At 44.9% G+C, this 16,521-nt stretch overlaps 1 pseudogene; it reads left to right on the top strand.

Annotated features, from left to right (window-relative positions):
• Nucleotides 1-6,710: 6,710 nt before the first annotated feature.
• Nucleotides 6,711-15,523, top strand: LOC133823808 (U-box domain-containing protein 6-like; annotated as a pseudogene).
• The last annotated feature ends 998 nt before the right edge of the window (nucleotides 15,524-16,521 follow it).

Raw genomic sequence — 16,521 nt, 5'->3', positions numbered from 1 at the left:
CACCCTGACGAGTCACAAGACTACGAAGGTGGAGCAGAGTACGAGGAGGACTATTACGAAGAAGAGGAGGGGAATGAGGGGGAGTACCACGACGAAGCTACGGATCCCGAAGTCCCAGGAGAGGATCCCAACCAGGAGGATCTGGAGGTGACTAGACTGAGGCAGCAAGTCCTGGACCAGGAGGCCAGGATTGCTGAGCAGGCAGAGGCATCTCGGCGGATGCAGGAGTCCCTCCAGGCCCTGCAGGCATTCATAGCTGCGCAGGGTCCGACGACCAATCTCCCAGCTGGCCTGCTTCTGGGAGCGCAACAGCCCGCTCCGCAAACCAGATCTGGAGCCCCCGAAGACGTGAGGCCGGCCCCTCCCCCGGAATAATTTCCTGAGCCAGTCCCAGGAAACCCGAACCGAGAGAAAAAGAAGGCCGGGGGAAAGACCCGAGAGAAAAATACCCCCGTCACGAAAGCCGGGACCCGTTCCCAGCCGCTCCCTAGGAAAGAGAAGGTGCGCCCTATCCCAGGACAGGGCCACCCGACCAATCTGCAAGGGACGCAGCTGCGGGATGCTCGTCCCCAGCATGCCCCAGGGCGAGACGGACGGGAAAGGTCTTTGTACCCCAGTGCCTCGGTAAACAAAAATCGTCGGGAATGCCCACGTAGCGAGGAACGTCACGCCCTTAGTTCAGGGGATGACACGTCTCGAGTAGACCTACGCGACGGACTGAACGCTCGGAAAGAGTGGGCCCGTAAGGAAAAGATCCTCCCCCGAGGTGGCGACCTTAGGAACAACATCAACGACAAGAGGAACGAAAGAATCCCCCTGGAGGATGGCACGACCAGGTAGCTCATGGAGCAGCTGACCACTTTGAAAAAGGTCACGGACCGTTTGGTACGCAAGCAGGAAGGAGCGGATACCGACTCCGATGAAAAGGACAAAGAGCCCTGTGCGACGCACATCCTGGACGCTGTGCTCCCCAAGGGGTTCAAGATGCCAAGCCTCACTGCCTATACCGGGAACACCGACCCTAGGGATCATCTGTCCTGGTACAACCGGCTGATGACCGTGGCCCACGTTAGTGATGACTGTGGCCCACGTTATTGACGACGGAAAGTGCCTATGCTTTTCGATCACCCTAGGCGGTCCCGCCGAGGAGTGGTGGAAAAGACTTAAGCCCGGATCCATCCAATCCTGGTCAGGGCTGCGGTCGGCATTCCGCAAACATTTCTGGCCAACCATGAAGAAAGATCGTATTGACTATGTCCGTAAGTGCGAGCAGTGCCAAAGGTACGCGAAGGTCCTGCGGGCCCCGCCAACAGAGATAACCTTGATGACTAGCCCCCGGCCTTTTGCGATGTGGGGGATCGATCTGGTAGGATCACTCCCGACCGGGAAAGGAGGAGTGAAGTAGGCCATTGTGGCCGTTGACTACTATACCAAGTGGGTTGAGGTGGAGCCCATGAACATGATCACTTCGAAGAAGGCCCTGGATTTCGTCATCAGCAATATAGTGTGTCGGTACGACCTCCCCTACAAGATTGTATCCGATAATGGGAAGAAGTTCGACAGCGTCCACTTTACAGATTTTTGTGAAAGGCATGGTATCGTCAAATGCTTCTCTGCGGTCGCTAGGCCCCAAGCAAACGGGCAGGCAGAAGCTGTCAACAAAATCTTGAAAGGGACGTTGAAGAAAACACTCTAGGCCTGCAAAAGCAAGTGGCCCGAAGAGCTGCCCTGCATGTTATGGGCTTACAGGACCACCGAGAGGACATCCACCGGGCACACTCCTTACTCTATGGTCTATGGATGCGAAGCCGTTATCCCCATCAAAACGACCATCCCGTCTCACCGTAGAGACATGTATGATCCTGCCCAAAACGACACTTTGAATCGCTAGATCTCATCGAGGAGATCTGGGAGGAGTCACAAGTGCAGCTGAAGATGTACCAGGGCAAGATCGCTCGGCATTTCAACTCAAAAGTAAGAAGTCGAAGGTTCGAAACCGGCGACCTAGTCCTGCGAAGAGTCTTCCCTGCTCCCCAAGATCCGGGAGTAGGGGTTCTGGGCCCGAATTTGGAAGGGCCGTACGAGATCCAACACGAAGTGTGCCCCGGGATGTACCGTTTAAAGCGGCTCGATGGCACGGAAGTCCCAAGAGCCTGGAACGCGGAACATCTCCATAAATACTATCAGTAGTCAAGAGAGCATGTTCCATTTTTGTATTTTCGTTGTAAATAATGGACGCCTTAGGGCAATCCCTTTAATAAAAATGGTGTGTGTAAAACGCCATAAAGAAATGTTATCAGACAATGAAAATTCTACTCAAGTGACCCCAGACCAGTCTTCGCTCACTTGTGGGGGTATACCCGGTATGAACAAATACCAGGCAGGGCGTAAGCCCGAACTGGACCAACAAGGTCCCGGGGGTACAAACCCCGTTGGACCAAGCCTCAGGCTGGTCCCGCCCTGGACGAACGATGTCCGGGGGTATAAATAAAAAGAGGACCAAGCCTCAGGTTGGTCTCGCCCTAGACGAACGATGTCCGTGGGTATAAATAAAAAGAGGACCTAGCCTCAGGCTGGTCCTGCCCCGGACGAACGATGTTCGGGGGTATAAATAAAAAGAGGACCAAGCCTCAGGCTGATCCCGCCCCGGACAAACGATGTCCGGGGGTATAAATAAAAAGAGGACCAAGCCTCAGGCTGGTCCCGCCCCGGACGAACGATGTCCAGGGGTATAAATAAAAAGAGGACCAAGCCTCAGGCTGGTGCCGCCCCGAACGAACGATGTTTGGGGGTATAAATAAAAAGAGGACCAACCCTTAGGCTGGTCCCGCCCCAGACGAACGATGTCCGGGGGTATAAATAAAAAGAGGACCAAGCCTGAGGCTGGTCCCGCCCCGGACGAACGATTTCCGGGGGTATAAATAAAAAGAGGACTAAGCCTCAGGCTGGTCCCGCCTCGGACGAATGATGTCCGGGGGTATAAATAAAAAGAGGACCAAGCCTCAGGCTGGTCCCACCCCGGACGAACGATATCCGGGGGTATAAATAAAAAGAGGACTAAGCCTCGGGTTGATCCTGCCCCGGACGAACGATGTCCGGGGGTATAAATAAAAAGAGGACCAAGCCTCGGGCTGGTCCCGCCCCGGATGAACGATGTCCGTGGGTATAAATAAAAAGAGGACCAAGCCTCAGGCTGGTCCCGCCCGGACGAACAATGTCCAGGGGTATAATGCATCCAGTATGCCCCAGGGCAAGGCCCTGGCCCGCGACTGGTAGAGTAAGGGAACTAGGTTTCGCAGTAAACTATTCGAACCTCGTTGGCCCGGGCCGTCAGGTTTTCGAAGTTGAAGATCAGACGGGTAGGATTGATACAATTTGACAAGCTAAAGTCAAGAATAGTCTAGTCCAGGCCGTCGGAACCGGGACCAAACCCTCAGAATCAGTCATGCACGGTGATAATTTTTTTTTTTTAATTAAGGAATGATAGAAATAACATAAACCGGATGAGGCCATACAAATTTTCATGGACGCATACGCATCCATAAAAGTTGTTACAAAAGTAATAAAAATAAAAGGGGCAAGGTGGGGATCCGGGTCTAGGCTTCATCCTCCAGAAGCTCCGCATCTTCCTTCTCCTTGGCCTCGAATTTGGCCCTCTTCGAGTCTGGGTTGGGAAAGATCTGGAGGTTCATGCTTTTGTCTTTGCGCCAGGCCATGTAGATGGCCTCCTCGAAGGTGACGCGCAGCATGTCGTCCGCCCGCTCCTTCCCGCGGCTGGTCTCGTCATGCGCCACCATCTCCTCGCGAAGAGAGTTGTCCAGCTCACAGACCTGGGCCTCCAAGCTTTGGACCTTCTCCCCGTCCCGGACAGACTGAGTCGCAGCCGCCTCCTATGCGGCCTTTGCTCTGAGAAGCTCCGCCTCCGGAAGGGCTACCTTCTCATTAGCCTCGGTTTCTTTCCGGGACATGGCCTCTTCAAGCATAGCCTTGACGCGGTCAAACTCCACGCGGTCTGCGTCGGCCTGAGCAACTGCTTTGTTCAAGGACTCCCGAGCCTGGGCCATCTCCCTAGCCAGGGCCTCCTTGGCGGCCTCCCTTTGATTCACGGCCGCCTCAGCCACCAAGTTCCGATGGGACAGCAGAGCGTCCTGGAGAAAAGCAAAGTTAGAAGAATTCTTATAAACAAAAAAAAAAAAAGAGGGAAGAAAAAAACATGAAGCAAACTTACAACGGTGGCCTGATGGCGGAGGGCCTGGGAGATGAACAGCATCTCCGGGTTGGCGATGGTGGCATATCATTTGAGTTGGAGGTTGAACATGGTGTTCCCGACCTAGTCCAACAAGTCCGCCGTGAAAGGGGCCCTGCCCTGCCCCAGTTTAGGGCGAAAGCCCGTCTCGGCGGCTGGCCGATCCACGATCGGCTGGGGGACGCTGAAGGCCGTCGGGTGCTCAGCGAACTCAACCTGACAACGAATCATCAGGGCCTTGTACGTCTCATCCCTCCTTTCACGGCCACTCTCCCATTTCCAGGAAATGAGCCTAGACTGCTCGTCTTGCAAGACGGCTTCCCCCTCCTCGGGCAGGGTCTGATGTATGGGGAGGGCCGGTATTGCCGGAATCTCCTTCGCGGTGAGGTGGCTTTCCCCGTATGAATCTCTAGCCGAGCTATCCCGCCTCGTCCGGGGCCTCTTGTTCTTGGTTTCGGCCTTCGCCGTGCCCAAGTCCAAGGCCCTCTTCCCGAAACTCTGGCTTTTCGCAGGTTCCGGCTCCAGATCGTTTACTGGGGGGTGTGCGAGTTCGGGGGTGGCGGCCGGGTCCACGGCCGTAACAGGGGCCACGGCAATGGCGACCTCGCTGGGTCGAGGATCTGCCCCTGGCGTCTCCTTTTTGCGGGAGGCGTCCGGGCCTGGGACCTCAAGTGTTTTCTTGGCAGCTTTTTTTGCCGCGACCCTGGCCCCCCTCGCGGCCCGGACTTCGAACCCTTATCTAAGCCGGGTAAAATTCCTGGTTTCTTATCAGGAAAGTAAAAGTCAAAACTAAAAGTGACACGGGACGAACCCTTATCTAAGCCCCGGGCGTGACTCAACTCATTTAACGCGAAAAAGTAGACTCGATCCGTCATGTCGTCCAGGTTCAGGAAATTCCCGTACTGAAGGAACTCGGATAAAAACATGAGAACTTCCGAGCCTACGGGAATGGGAGACGAAGGTCTCATCTCCCCATCAGCCCCGAACGCGGGGCCTCGAAGTGCTAGCCTATCCCTAGCTAAGTCCCCAACTTGAGAAGCATAAGTTAAGATCAAAGGTGAGTTACCTCGCCCTGATACGCTAGCCCCGGGGGTACCCGTGTTCGGCAGGGCTGCTTCCGCTTGGGCTAAGTTCCTCTTCCGCTTGACCGCCTCTGCTCGTGCCGCAGTCTCTACTTCCCCGATGTGCTCCAGGGCCAGCTGCTCCCTTATGGTGGGATTCTTCTCGCACTGAATTCCCCCAAGGCTCGGGACGTCGATAGTCTGGTGGGTCGCGAACAGTTCGACCAGTCAGAGGTTGTCCGTATTGACGTAGCCTCCTACGTCCAAGTCTTCTGCGCTCAGCCCGGAGTAAAACCTCTTCCGGTCCAAGATGAACTGGGTGAGGGGAGTCTGGGCAAAAGGCCCTGCCACCCGAAGTAACACAGTGAGAAATAAAAAAGGAAAAGAAAAAGAGAAACTGACCAAGTAAGGGTCGGGGAAGCACTTACCCACTTGTTGGAAGTCCAGCAGCAGCGTAGGGTTCTTCTCCATGAGGAACCTGGACGTCATGAACCAGTAATGTCGGACGTCCGGGGGATGCTTCCAGGTGCTTGTAGGAGCGGGGTAGTTGCCCCACAGCTTCAGCCTGTAGAAGCCGTCCAAGGTCTTGTCCTTGGCATTAATCTGCGGTTCCATCTTTTAGTACAAGATTTCCGCGGGGGTCGGCTCCGCGATTTCCCTCGTGACACAGAAGACACGCCATCTCGCAAGCAATCGGTAGGCTTGGGGCAGAAGCTGGAAGGGTGCAATCCCCACGTATGTTAGGAACCGCACGAAGTAGTCGTGAAGCGGGAGTGTGGCTCTCGCACTGATGTGGCTAGCGCTCCAGGCCCCGAACCCATTCATGGAAGTGTGCACCCGCTCCTCTATCCTTGCTAGGTGGTTGTGGAAGAGTCTAGGAGTGGACTCTATGCCCAGGCGTCTCTCCAGGACGAGCATCATTCCGTAGTTCCGGAATAGATTCGGCACCGTGTCCATCTCCCATCTGTTGCCTTTGGGGGTCCGGGACCCGAGAAGGAGGACGGGGGCCCTGTTAACTTCTTCCTCCGAGTGAAGGGTGACACCCGACGTCATGGTTGATGATCTAGGAGAAAAGACAAGACAAACCAAGTAGTCAATATCGAAACCCAAGAAAGTCGGTTAAGGTACGGGGGGCCTCCTACGGATTGCTTGGAATCGCCTCCGGATCAGGTCCAGGTTCACCAGAGAACCACGAGACCCAGATCGGGAACGAAAAAGGGGCTACTAAATAGGTTCCCCCGCCTGTCCGAGAAGCACCTAGACCCGGAGCGACCTTGACCAGGCAGCCTTCCTAGCACTAGTCCTAAGCGTAAACAAGTTCTAGCAGCGTAAACATATGAGCAAAAGGACAGAACCTACGTTCATGTATCTATTTAGGCAGAGGACAGGAGGAATTACTGTGAATGGCTGGCCGTGGAAGAAGGTGGTTGTCCGGCGATAAAGACGGCAAAATCTCATTCTTGAATTGGCAAAGGCAGTTCAGCAGCTCATCGACAGGGCAGGCCGAGGACGTGCGCTCAGGCAGATGTGCAGATGCTGGAATTGTTGGAAAAAGGCGACGGCGCAGAGTAAGCAGGCGGTGGAAGATGTCGTTGGTGAGATCGGACATAAATAGATCCTCAGTTCTTAGAATGGATCGAGAGTGTAAAATTTTTAAATGAATGTCTGAGGAGTATTTATTGAGACCCCAAATCCTGGTCTCTGATCCAGCGGATAGGAAATCTCCCATCGGACGGTCCAAGATCGTGCAGGGGCATTAATGAGCTCTCGAGTGATGGATCCTTTCCATTTCAATCCAATGTCCCAGGAGGGGGGAATGTCAAAGGTCACCCCATCCTACGGTCCACCTCAGTGCAGAAGCATTAATGAAGGACCCCCATGCGGATGGGATGCTTTGGAATCCGTGCTGACGCATTAGCCTAGACCTAGCGACCCTTAAGGTGGTTAGGTGACCTTTCGAGGTCTAGTGCCATCATTGCAGCAGTCGCTGGGCAACAAGTGTGTCCCTCGTCACAAAACAGGACTTCAGTAACCGAACCCAGACATTGTTAAATGGTCCGGGCTCCGCGTGCGCCCAGCACACACTGCCCCTTGTCACAGACCCACGATTCTAAGAAGGAACCGGGAAGATGACCGTGGGGTGTCCGGGAGCAAGGCAAGCCTCCACCTCGCAGACCCAGGTGTAGGCTTGGGGGGTAAATGTTATCCCCATTTCCTACCTTGGGCCCAGGACGGCGGTCCAGGCCCACTAACTGGGTAATTGGGGTTGGGCCCAACCCAAGCCCGTTTGGCAGGAAGTGATTGGCATTGATGACCCAGGTGTGGTTCCAGACCCGGACGGTGTCCAGGAAGGATGATCCGGGAGACGTACGACAGTTTGGGGTTATGGTCGAAATGTATGCAAACGATCCCGGAGCCTGGTAAACGGCCCGAGCTATATGTGGATGATCTGGGCCTACGGTAAACGATGATGGACAATGGTAAACGAACCTGGGTCAAGTCCTCAGGGTTGGCAGGATAAAGCATTCGAGACCCTGACGCCGCCCTGCGACGCGTGGGAGTTGTCCCCACTTTTCACCTACGAAAAAGGCCACCTCGGGATTGCACGCCACTGGTTCAGATCTGTGCCGCCACTACACTGATTGATCTTGTCCCCTGAATCTATCTTGTAACTTGGAATGCCCAGCCCAAAAGCCTCATTTTTGTCAGGTGATAGATAGGCCTTGGGCTGCCCCACTGGGCTCTACTCATTTTGTCTTTTATATTTTTATCCTTTGTATTGGGCTTCCGATAGAGAAGCCAGTGGTATTTATATCCTTGTTGGGCCCGGGTCAGCCCGACCCAAGCCCAGTGCTCCTATGAGCCTATAAATACAGGTGACAGAGCACTAGGGAAGGGATCTCCTTTTGTCTGGTATATTGTTACTCTGTCGAAACATAGAGAAAAACTCCATTGTTATAGACTTTCCAAGCACTAACACAACTGTCTCGTGGATTAAGGCTCGTTAATGCCCCAACCACGTAAAAATCTCGTTTATGTCTTCTAAATACCATATCATTAATCCAGCTTAATCTTTATTAATATAGTTTCCGAAAATCTTGGTAAACAGATATATATATATGACAATTTTTCTATAGGGGCTTCACTTTAAGCCCTACCGGTGGGGCTCTCAATGTTTCTCGACCTATGAATAATTTTCAGCGCAATTTTTTTATGACTGTGTATATTGTAGCTATTTAGAGCATCCTGCAGATTTTCAGAAAATTTTGAATTGCTTACAGTACCGAAAACTAGGTTCAAACATGTTGCTTTCCACGCGCATAAAAAAAATTAGTCAGTCGTGCAACAACATGTTTCAACTTAGATTTCGGTTCTGTAAACTATTTGGAATTTTCTGAAAATTTTTAGGATGTTCTAAATAGCTACAATATACACGTTCTTTAAAAAAAATCGCGCCGAAAATTGTTCACGGGTCGAGAACACTGAGAGTCCCATCGGTAGGGCTTACAGTGAAGCCCCTATAGGAGAATTCCCATATATATATATGCTAATTAATGTGTTACTTTATTTCTCCAACAATAACTATCTTCATATAACCAACAATAACTAATATTCATGTATAAAATATACCTTCAAACTTTGAGAAAAACAAACAGCGCATCAACGATTTTTCATTGTTTTTTGCTCATGTTCTATTTGCATATATTTCAGTTTCTGTCTTTGCTTAGCTACATTTTTCTTGCATACAACACATGCAACTGATACTATAAGCAATAGCAAGATTAGCAGCATAAAAAATTGAGACAAATATGAGAATGCATTATTGTAGTACCCATCTTCCTAGTGTTCAAGAGGCAGAAAGATAGTATCACACAAAGCTGTTTTAAGCATCAAACACATGAAATATAGTTGAGGCATTTCATCAAACATATAAAGTGCATGAAGAACAACTCAAGCAAACCATCAAACCATTATTGAATCTTTCCTTTCTAAAGATAACAAAAACAAGGTATATAAATATTTTTATATATATAAAAATGTATCTATACTACAAGTAATTTAAATAGGTCCTAATTATGGAAGAAGTGTATAGTAATTTAAACGAAACAAGCAATCAACCAACCACTGCCAACTTCAAGCTTAGTTTATGCAAGTCACAATTGGAAAGAGATGGAATGTAGAACAACTCCAACAACAGAATGCTATACTCGTCGATGGGAGACTAAGAGTGATGGATTGCGACAATAGACGGGTGGAGGCACTCAAATCTCAGTTGGTTGTGGTGAAGAAAATGAAGATTGAATAGTGGAGAAGCTCAAAGATCTTTTGGTTGTGTTAATTTATTTTTATGCTGCTTGTAGTTCCATGGAGAAATGTGCAGGACCCTTTCCTCAATTTATTGCAAAATACTGCCAATTTTCCCTTCGTTGGAAGCAGCTCGGCCTAGAAGAAAATCTGGGATTCAAGCTTTATGTTCATTACATGTAGCACTTGAGAAGGCCAAGAATGTTCTTCAACATTGCTCTGAGTGTAGCAAACTTTACTTGGTTGGCTTCCTTTTCTGTATTCTATTCATGGTCTTATTATGTGTAGAGTTCAAGAACTTTACTTAGCTAGTTAGATAGTAGTAATAATAGTAATAGTAGTAGTATTTTTATGACTGTAGATTTTGGTTCAGACCGGGATTTAATTGGACACTCGTAGTAACACTTGTAGATTTTCTAAGTTTAACCTATAATTTAAGAATATTAATTTTAACCTAAGGTTTGATTAATATGGCGGATATTGATGGTGATATTTATTATATTATAAGGTTTAGATAGACCCAATAAGAAAGTAACACTTGTCATGTGTATGTTTAATGATAATTAAGTATTTTTGAGGAATAAGTTTATTAAAATTAATATTTGAATATCCTAGGGTCTGTCAGCAGCTTTGAAATCGTTAGAGGACTTAGTCAAGGCTGTTTACTCAATTCAAATTAGGCTGAAAATGTGAAATTTTGTGTTTAAATATTCAGCGTATGCCGATATATCGCAGCTATAGGGGGCGATATATCGCAATACAAGGATATGAAAAACACGTAACTTCGCACGATTACCTCGACGAGCCTCTGGAATACTGGCCTAGGCGATATATCGGCTCCTTTGATGGATTTTTGAGTGTTTTTGAAAACATTCTCATTTTAATCTTTAACCTCTTGATAAGTCCAGCATCTTTCTGACCGAGTCTTCAGCCTCTGCTGAACGATAATTCAAATATTTTTCACTTAAAAAGCCATTATTTTATTCAAGTTAAATGAAGATCTTTTTATTCTTAAACTCTATAAATATGACCTAGTACCCAGCCATTTATTCATTCATCAAGCTAAGTTCAGAGGCTGCAAGTTGCTAGGTTATTTTTGAGTGCTTAAACACTTGGGTTGGGGATTATAAGCTTACCAAACACTTGGGAAGTAAGGTTTATTGCACATTTCGGTTCAAGGTTTAGATCGGTCATAGAAGCGTTCAAGGTATTCCAAACTCTAGTTCATTTTGGTATTGTTATCGTTAAGTTCTTATAGTTTTCTACTCAACATCCTAACTTTATTCTTTATTCTTGGTTAAGAAATCTAAGATCTTGAACATAAGGTTCTTGGTAAGTATCTTTCGATGGAATAGTTCTCTCATTATTTTCATCCCTTTTTCTTTAGTATACTCACCCTTTCATTGATGGTTTTTAGGAGTGTCCCAAGGTCCCAAACCTGTTCACATATCCCGGTATATTTGGTAAGGAAAATAGGATAGGATATTATATGTTATCTTATGATTTATGTGTTATGTTAGCATATGATTTATATGTTATGTTATGTTATGTATCTTGTAGACTTGGGCATATGACTTGTATAACTAACAAGCCCCAATAAATTTATGGGCATATGACTTGCTTAGCTAGCAAGCCCCTCAAATCTAATGGGCATATGACTTGTTTAGTTTACGAGCCCCAAGTAATAATGGCCATTATAGTATGTGTGACATATGTTTATGATATGTTTTAGTATATGTTGCGATATGAATTTTATGTATATGATTTACATGTTAGGTTTTCCTTGCTTGGCATTAGGCTCACTCCTTTTTGTTTATATGTGCAGGAAAATAACTTTGGCAGCGGGAAAGGTTCTTGGAAGCTTGGGGATGTGTATTGAGGCGGGATGGAATCGATGGACCGAGCGTTCGATTCGAGGATGAAGTCTCTTTAAATTTTATATGTATTTTCCACACTTTATTATGTAATCCATTTATTTTAAATTATGTTATGTTTTTATTTTAAAACAATGGGATCCCATATCCTACTTTAAATTTTATGTAGTTTAACATGTGTTTTACAAGTTTTTAATGAAGTTATGATTATTTCACTTGTAAGTTTTGTTAAAAATTAGTGTCTATGTATAGTAGTCATTAATGGTCCAAAGTCTAGAGTAGTTGGGTCATTACAGTTAGTATCAGAGCAACGGTTCATTCGCATGAAGTTCTCCTCGATACACACACTCAAAGCTCCGAATCTGACCGCCAAGTAAGTATTTAAATTATAGTTATTATGCTTATACGTATAGCTAAAAAATTTAGCATTTATGTTTTCAGTTAAGTATGAATGGAGCATTAACCTATGAGGATATCCGAGCCATTAAGGCTTTAAAGAGAATAAGAGAACTGAGAAACACCATAGGAACACTAGAGAGAATTACTCGGAGACTGCTTTTGTTCCACAGAGAAATAGGTCACCTTCAAGAATCTAAGCAAATCATGATGAGAGCAACGGAACAATACATTTTAGTAATTAGACTAGTTAAAGATTTTCATCCCGTAATTGCAGCCTTAGAGGAGATATGGGAAACAATGGATGATGAAGATGAACTGCCAGAAGCAATGCGATATTACTTTCTTTTAATTAGGTTCACTTCAAAATCAGAATTTCAGTTTACAAATGAGCAAAAACATAGGATTTTTACGAACCTTCCTCGAGGACATTTTGAGGCACATGATAATGAAGACTATGAAGAATTAGATGATGATATGCTAGATGAAGGATCAGATGTAGAAGATCCTGATTTTTAGAATAGTTAGTTTCATTGTTTGTTTTATTTATTGTTTGTTTTATGGTTGTAATAAGTGAAAACTTTTTTTTCCAAATTAATATCATGTTATTTTGTTATCATGTATGAGTTTGATTTTTATCGACAGTTATCAAAACTTAGTTCTTTCAACTTCAAGCCAAATAATAGGAGATCAGGGCAAATGCCTCTTCCACTTGAAGAATTGAGGTGTCCAATATCTCTGCAGCTTATGTATGATCCAGTCATCATTGCTTTTGGTCAAACATATGAAATGATATGCATTGAAAAATGGTTCAGTGATGGGCATAATACCTGCCCAAAATCTCAACAAAAGCTTTTCATATTTCTTTGACTCCCAATTACTGTGTCAAGGGTCTTGTTGCTAGTTGGTGTGATCAGAATGGAGTTTGTGTTCCCGATGGTCCTCCAAAGTCTCTTGATCTTAACTATTGGAGGTTAGCTCTATCTGAGTCTAAGACCACAAATTCAAAATCTATGGGTAGTGTTAACTCTTGCAAGTTTGAGGGGGTTAAGGTGGTTCCTTTGGAAGAAAGTGGTACTTTAGGTGAGGCTGATGGAAATGAAACTGAAAGTGTTTGTCCAATAGAGGAAGAGTCTGAGCTCAATGTGCCTGAACGTTATCAGGACTTTTTGACTGTCTTGAATGAAGGAGAAAACATGAGGATAAAGTGCAAAGTGGTGGAGAAATTAAGGCTCTCACTGAAGGATGATGAAAAAGCTAGGATATATATGGGAGCTAATGGGTTTGTTGAAGCACTTATGTAGTTTCTCAACTTAGCTGTGCGGGTAGGAAATGATGTTGCTCAGGAAAGTGGAGCAATGACTCTTTTCAACCTTGCTGTCAATAATAACAGGTGAGCTATTTTCTAATGGCTCCAGGATCTAAAGGCTCCAAATTGACTAAGTAATGAAAGATTGTACTACAGGACTGATGAATGATCTCTTAGTTATTTTACATCCATACCAACCTTAAAACAAGAAGTACTAGGTTTTCTAACATCTATCTAGTTCATGCCCTAGCCAATAATATTTGAAATTGAATCTATATGTGTTACAATTCGTATTTAATTAAATATGTGTTACACTTAATTTTTAACTTTTTTATTTTATTTTAAAATCCTCTTGTTAAAAGATGACTTAGAGTGGTGCATGATACCATGTTAGAATGTGGAAAGTGGTGCATGATAAGAAGCATGAGGTTCCATCTCAAAACCTTGAGATGGAACCTCATGCTTCTTACAATGCACTCTATTATACTTCTAGACCACTTTCCACATTCTAACATGGTATCAAGAGCCAAAGATACTCTAACGAGTATGTATCCGATCCAAATCCAAAACCGGTCCAAAAAGAGAGCCAAAAGAGCCCTTTGTGATTTGAGGATAGTGAGCCAAAAAGAGCAGAAAGAGCCAACGAGCCACTTTCTGTGACAGTCAGAATCCTGTGATCCGTAAGGGGAAAGACTGGGTAAAGCTGTGCAATCCCACACTGTCTGGGGAAGGTCAAGTGTGATAATTCTAAGACTATGTAGGTATGTGACTACACAATTGAAGATGACTTAAATGGATTGATGGGTACTACCTATATCAACAAGATGCATCTTCTTTTCGGTAGCCCATCACTTGAGAACTCCAAAGTCAAGCGTGCTTGACCTGGAGTAATCTCAAGATGGGTGACCTCCTGGGAAGTTTTTCCAGGAAACGTGCGAGTGAGGACAAAGCACGCTGGAAAGACTCGTGTTGGTTTGTAGGGCTAGTCATCATTCCAGAAAGCAGCCATAGTGACGTGAGGTGTTACACCTGCGATTGAGCCGTCCAAGATTGGTGAGCAAAAATAGGAACCATCTTGAAGGGGGATGTTAGAGAAAATATCCCACATGGAAAGTGTGTGGGTATATTAAAAAATTTATAAGAGTATGAGTTACTCCACTCATCACCAATTGGTTTTGAGATGGAACCTCATGCTTCTTATCATGCACCACTTTCCACATTCTAACAAGACACGTATACATCTTTCACTGCTTGTATAGTTTATTATTTTGCTATAAACTATTGAGGTATATATTTCAATCGCTCCATTATAATTTGTATTGTTCTTCTCATGGCAGAAACAAGGAAATGATGCTGGTGGGTGGTACAATTTCATTACTGGAGGAAATGATCTCCTCTACTAATTCTCATGGTTTTGCCACAACACTATATTTGAATCTTTCCTGCCTTGAAGAAGCCAAACCTATCATTGGGTCATCTCAGGCTGTTCCTTTCTTAACCCAGCTCCTTCAAGCTAATACTGATGTTTAGTGCAAGCTTGATGCCCTGTACAACCTCTCTAGTGTGCCCTCCAATATCCCAAATCTACTTTCATCTGGCATTATCAGTAACCTTGAATCCCTTGCAGCCTCTGCTGACAGCACATGGACAGAAAAATGCTTAGCAGTATTTTTAAATTTGGCTTCGAGTCAATCAGGACAAGATGAGATGGTGTAAATGCCAGGCATTATTGGTGTACTTGCAACGATATTGGATGCTGGTGAACCCAGTGAGCAAGAACAAGCTGTATGTTGTCTGTTACTTTTATGTAATGGGAATGATAAATGCTGTCAAATGGTCTTACAAGAAGGTGTAATACCAGGACTTGTTTCAATTTCAGTTAATTGGACCACGAGAGGAAAAGATAAGGCACAGAAACTTCTCATGTTGTTTCGTGAACAACGACAGCGAGACCAAGTCCAATCATCTCCAGACGAGGAGGAAGAGCAAATGCCTTCCGAAAGTAGTGAGATTTCTATGCTGCCAGCTCCCGAATCCAAGCCTTATTGTAAATCCATTTCAAGAAGAAAGATGGGCAAAGCTTTCAGCTTTCTGTGGAAGACCAAGAGCTACTTTGTCTCCCACTGTTAAACCTCACGGTGTTGTAAATTTTAGTTGTATCAACTTCTTTCTTTTGTCCTCTTCTTAAGGGCATTACTATTTTTTGCTTTTCAAAGAGAAGAATGTACAGGTCCCTGTAATTTATGAGTTTTTGTTTCTTTAAGTCATTTTCTTTTCAGCTAGGAATACATGTATTATTATGAATATCACAATCAACGCTTTAGATTACATGTGTATTTTGATTTTCATTACTTAGATTGTAAAATCTTTTTAACACTTGCATTACTATCTGGATACCAAATTATTAGAAAAATGGATACATGTTAGAGAGTGCATTGATATCGGGATTGATTTGTATAGGATTGTGATAACTCTACAAAACAGAGTTATTTTACCACTTTTTATGTGCTACTTATTGCTTAATTCTTGAATTTTTAATTGATTTATTAAATTTTAAAGTAATTTTGAATTTATTGGGTTTATTTTGATTTTATATATTTTTGAGTGTTTTTATAGTAATTTTGTTGTAGTTAATTGTTTGAATTATTGTTGTTTAATTTGAGGTAAAAAAATGTTGTATTATTGAAATTAAATGTTAAATATAAATTAAGTTATAATTAATATTTTCAAAGAATTAAATTGATTTATTTTATAATTGAAAATATTTTAGTATGATTTATTTTGTAGGGAATTTATGGCATTTTTGCTCTTGAAAAGAAAGAAAAATGAAGGAATTGTGGTATTTTCAAGAATTAAAGTTGAAAGAAATAAAGGCAATATGGAATTTCTGAAAAACTTCTGGCCCAAGCCTCACTTGAAGCCCACGGTTTCAACTCCAGGCCCACGAAGCCATTTGATGCTCCAGCCATCATCCTACGTTCAGTCCTCCAGCATCAACGAATCCAACAGCTTCCTCCAACCGAGCACAGTCACAGGCGAAGGCACTCCCTTCCCAGCTGCACCACTGAAGTCCTCAGCTGCCACCAGCCCACGTGGCCCTGCCATCTTTCCCAAGCCCACCTACCATCAGCCACAAGGCCACCTTCCTTGAGCCCACAAATTGTCAAATTGTCTCCTTGTCCCACAATGTCCCAAAATACCATTTTTTTACCCAAATTTTTCTACACATTTTATCCAAAAACATCATCATTACACCCTATAATTTACCCCATAATTGCCATATTATAATTAATTCAATTAATTTAATCAATTTAAATTGATTATTTTAAT

This window comes from Humulus lupulus, chromosome 3 (genome assembly GCF_963169125.1).
Source record: "Humulus lupulus chromosome 3, drHumLupu1.1, whole genome shotgun sequence".
NCBI classification, from domain to species: domain Eukaryota; kingdom Viridiplantae; phylum Streptophyta; class Magnoliopsida; order Rosales; family Cannabaceae; genus Humulus; species Humulus lupulus.
Note: the sequence above shows the minus strand (reverse complement) of the source record. Positions and strands in the feature narration are given on the sequence as shown.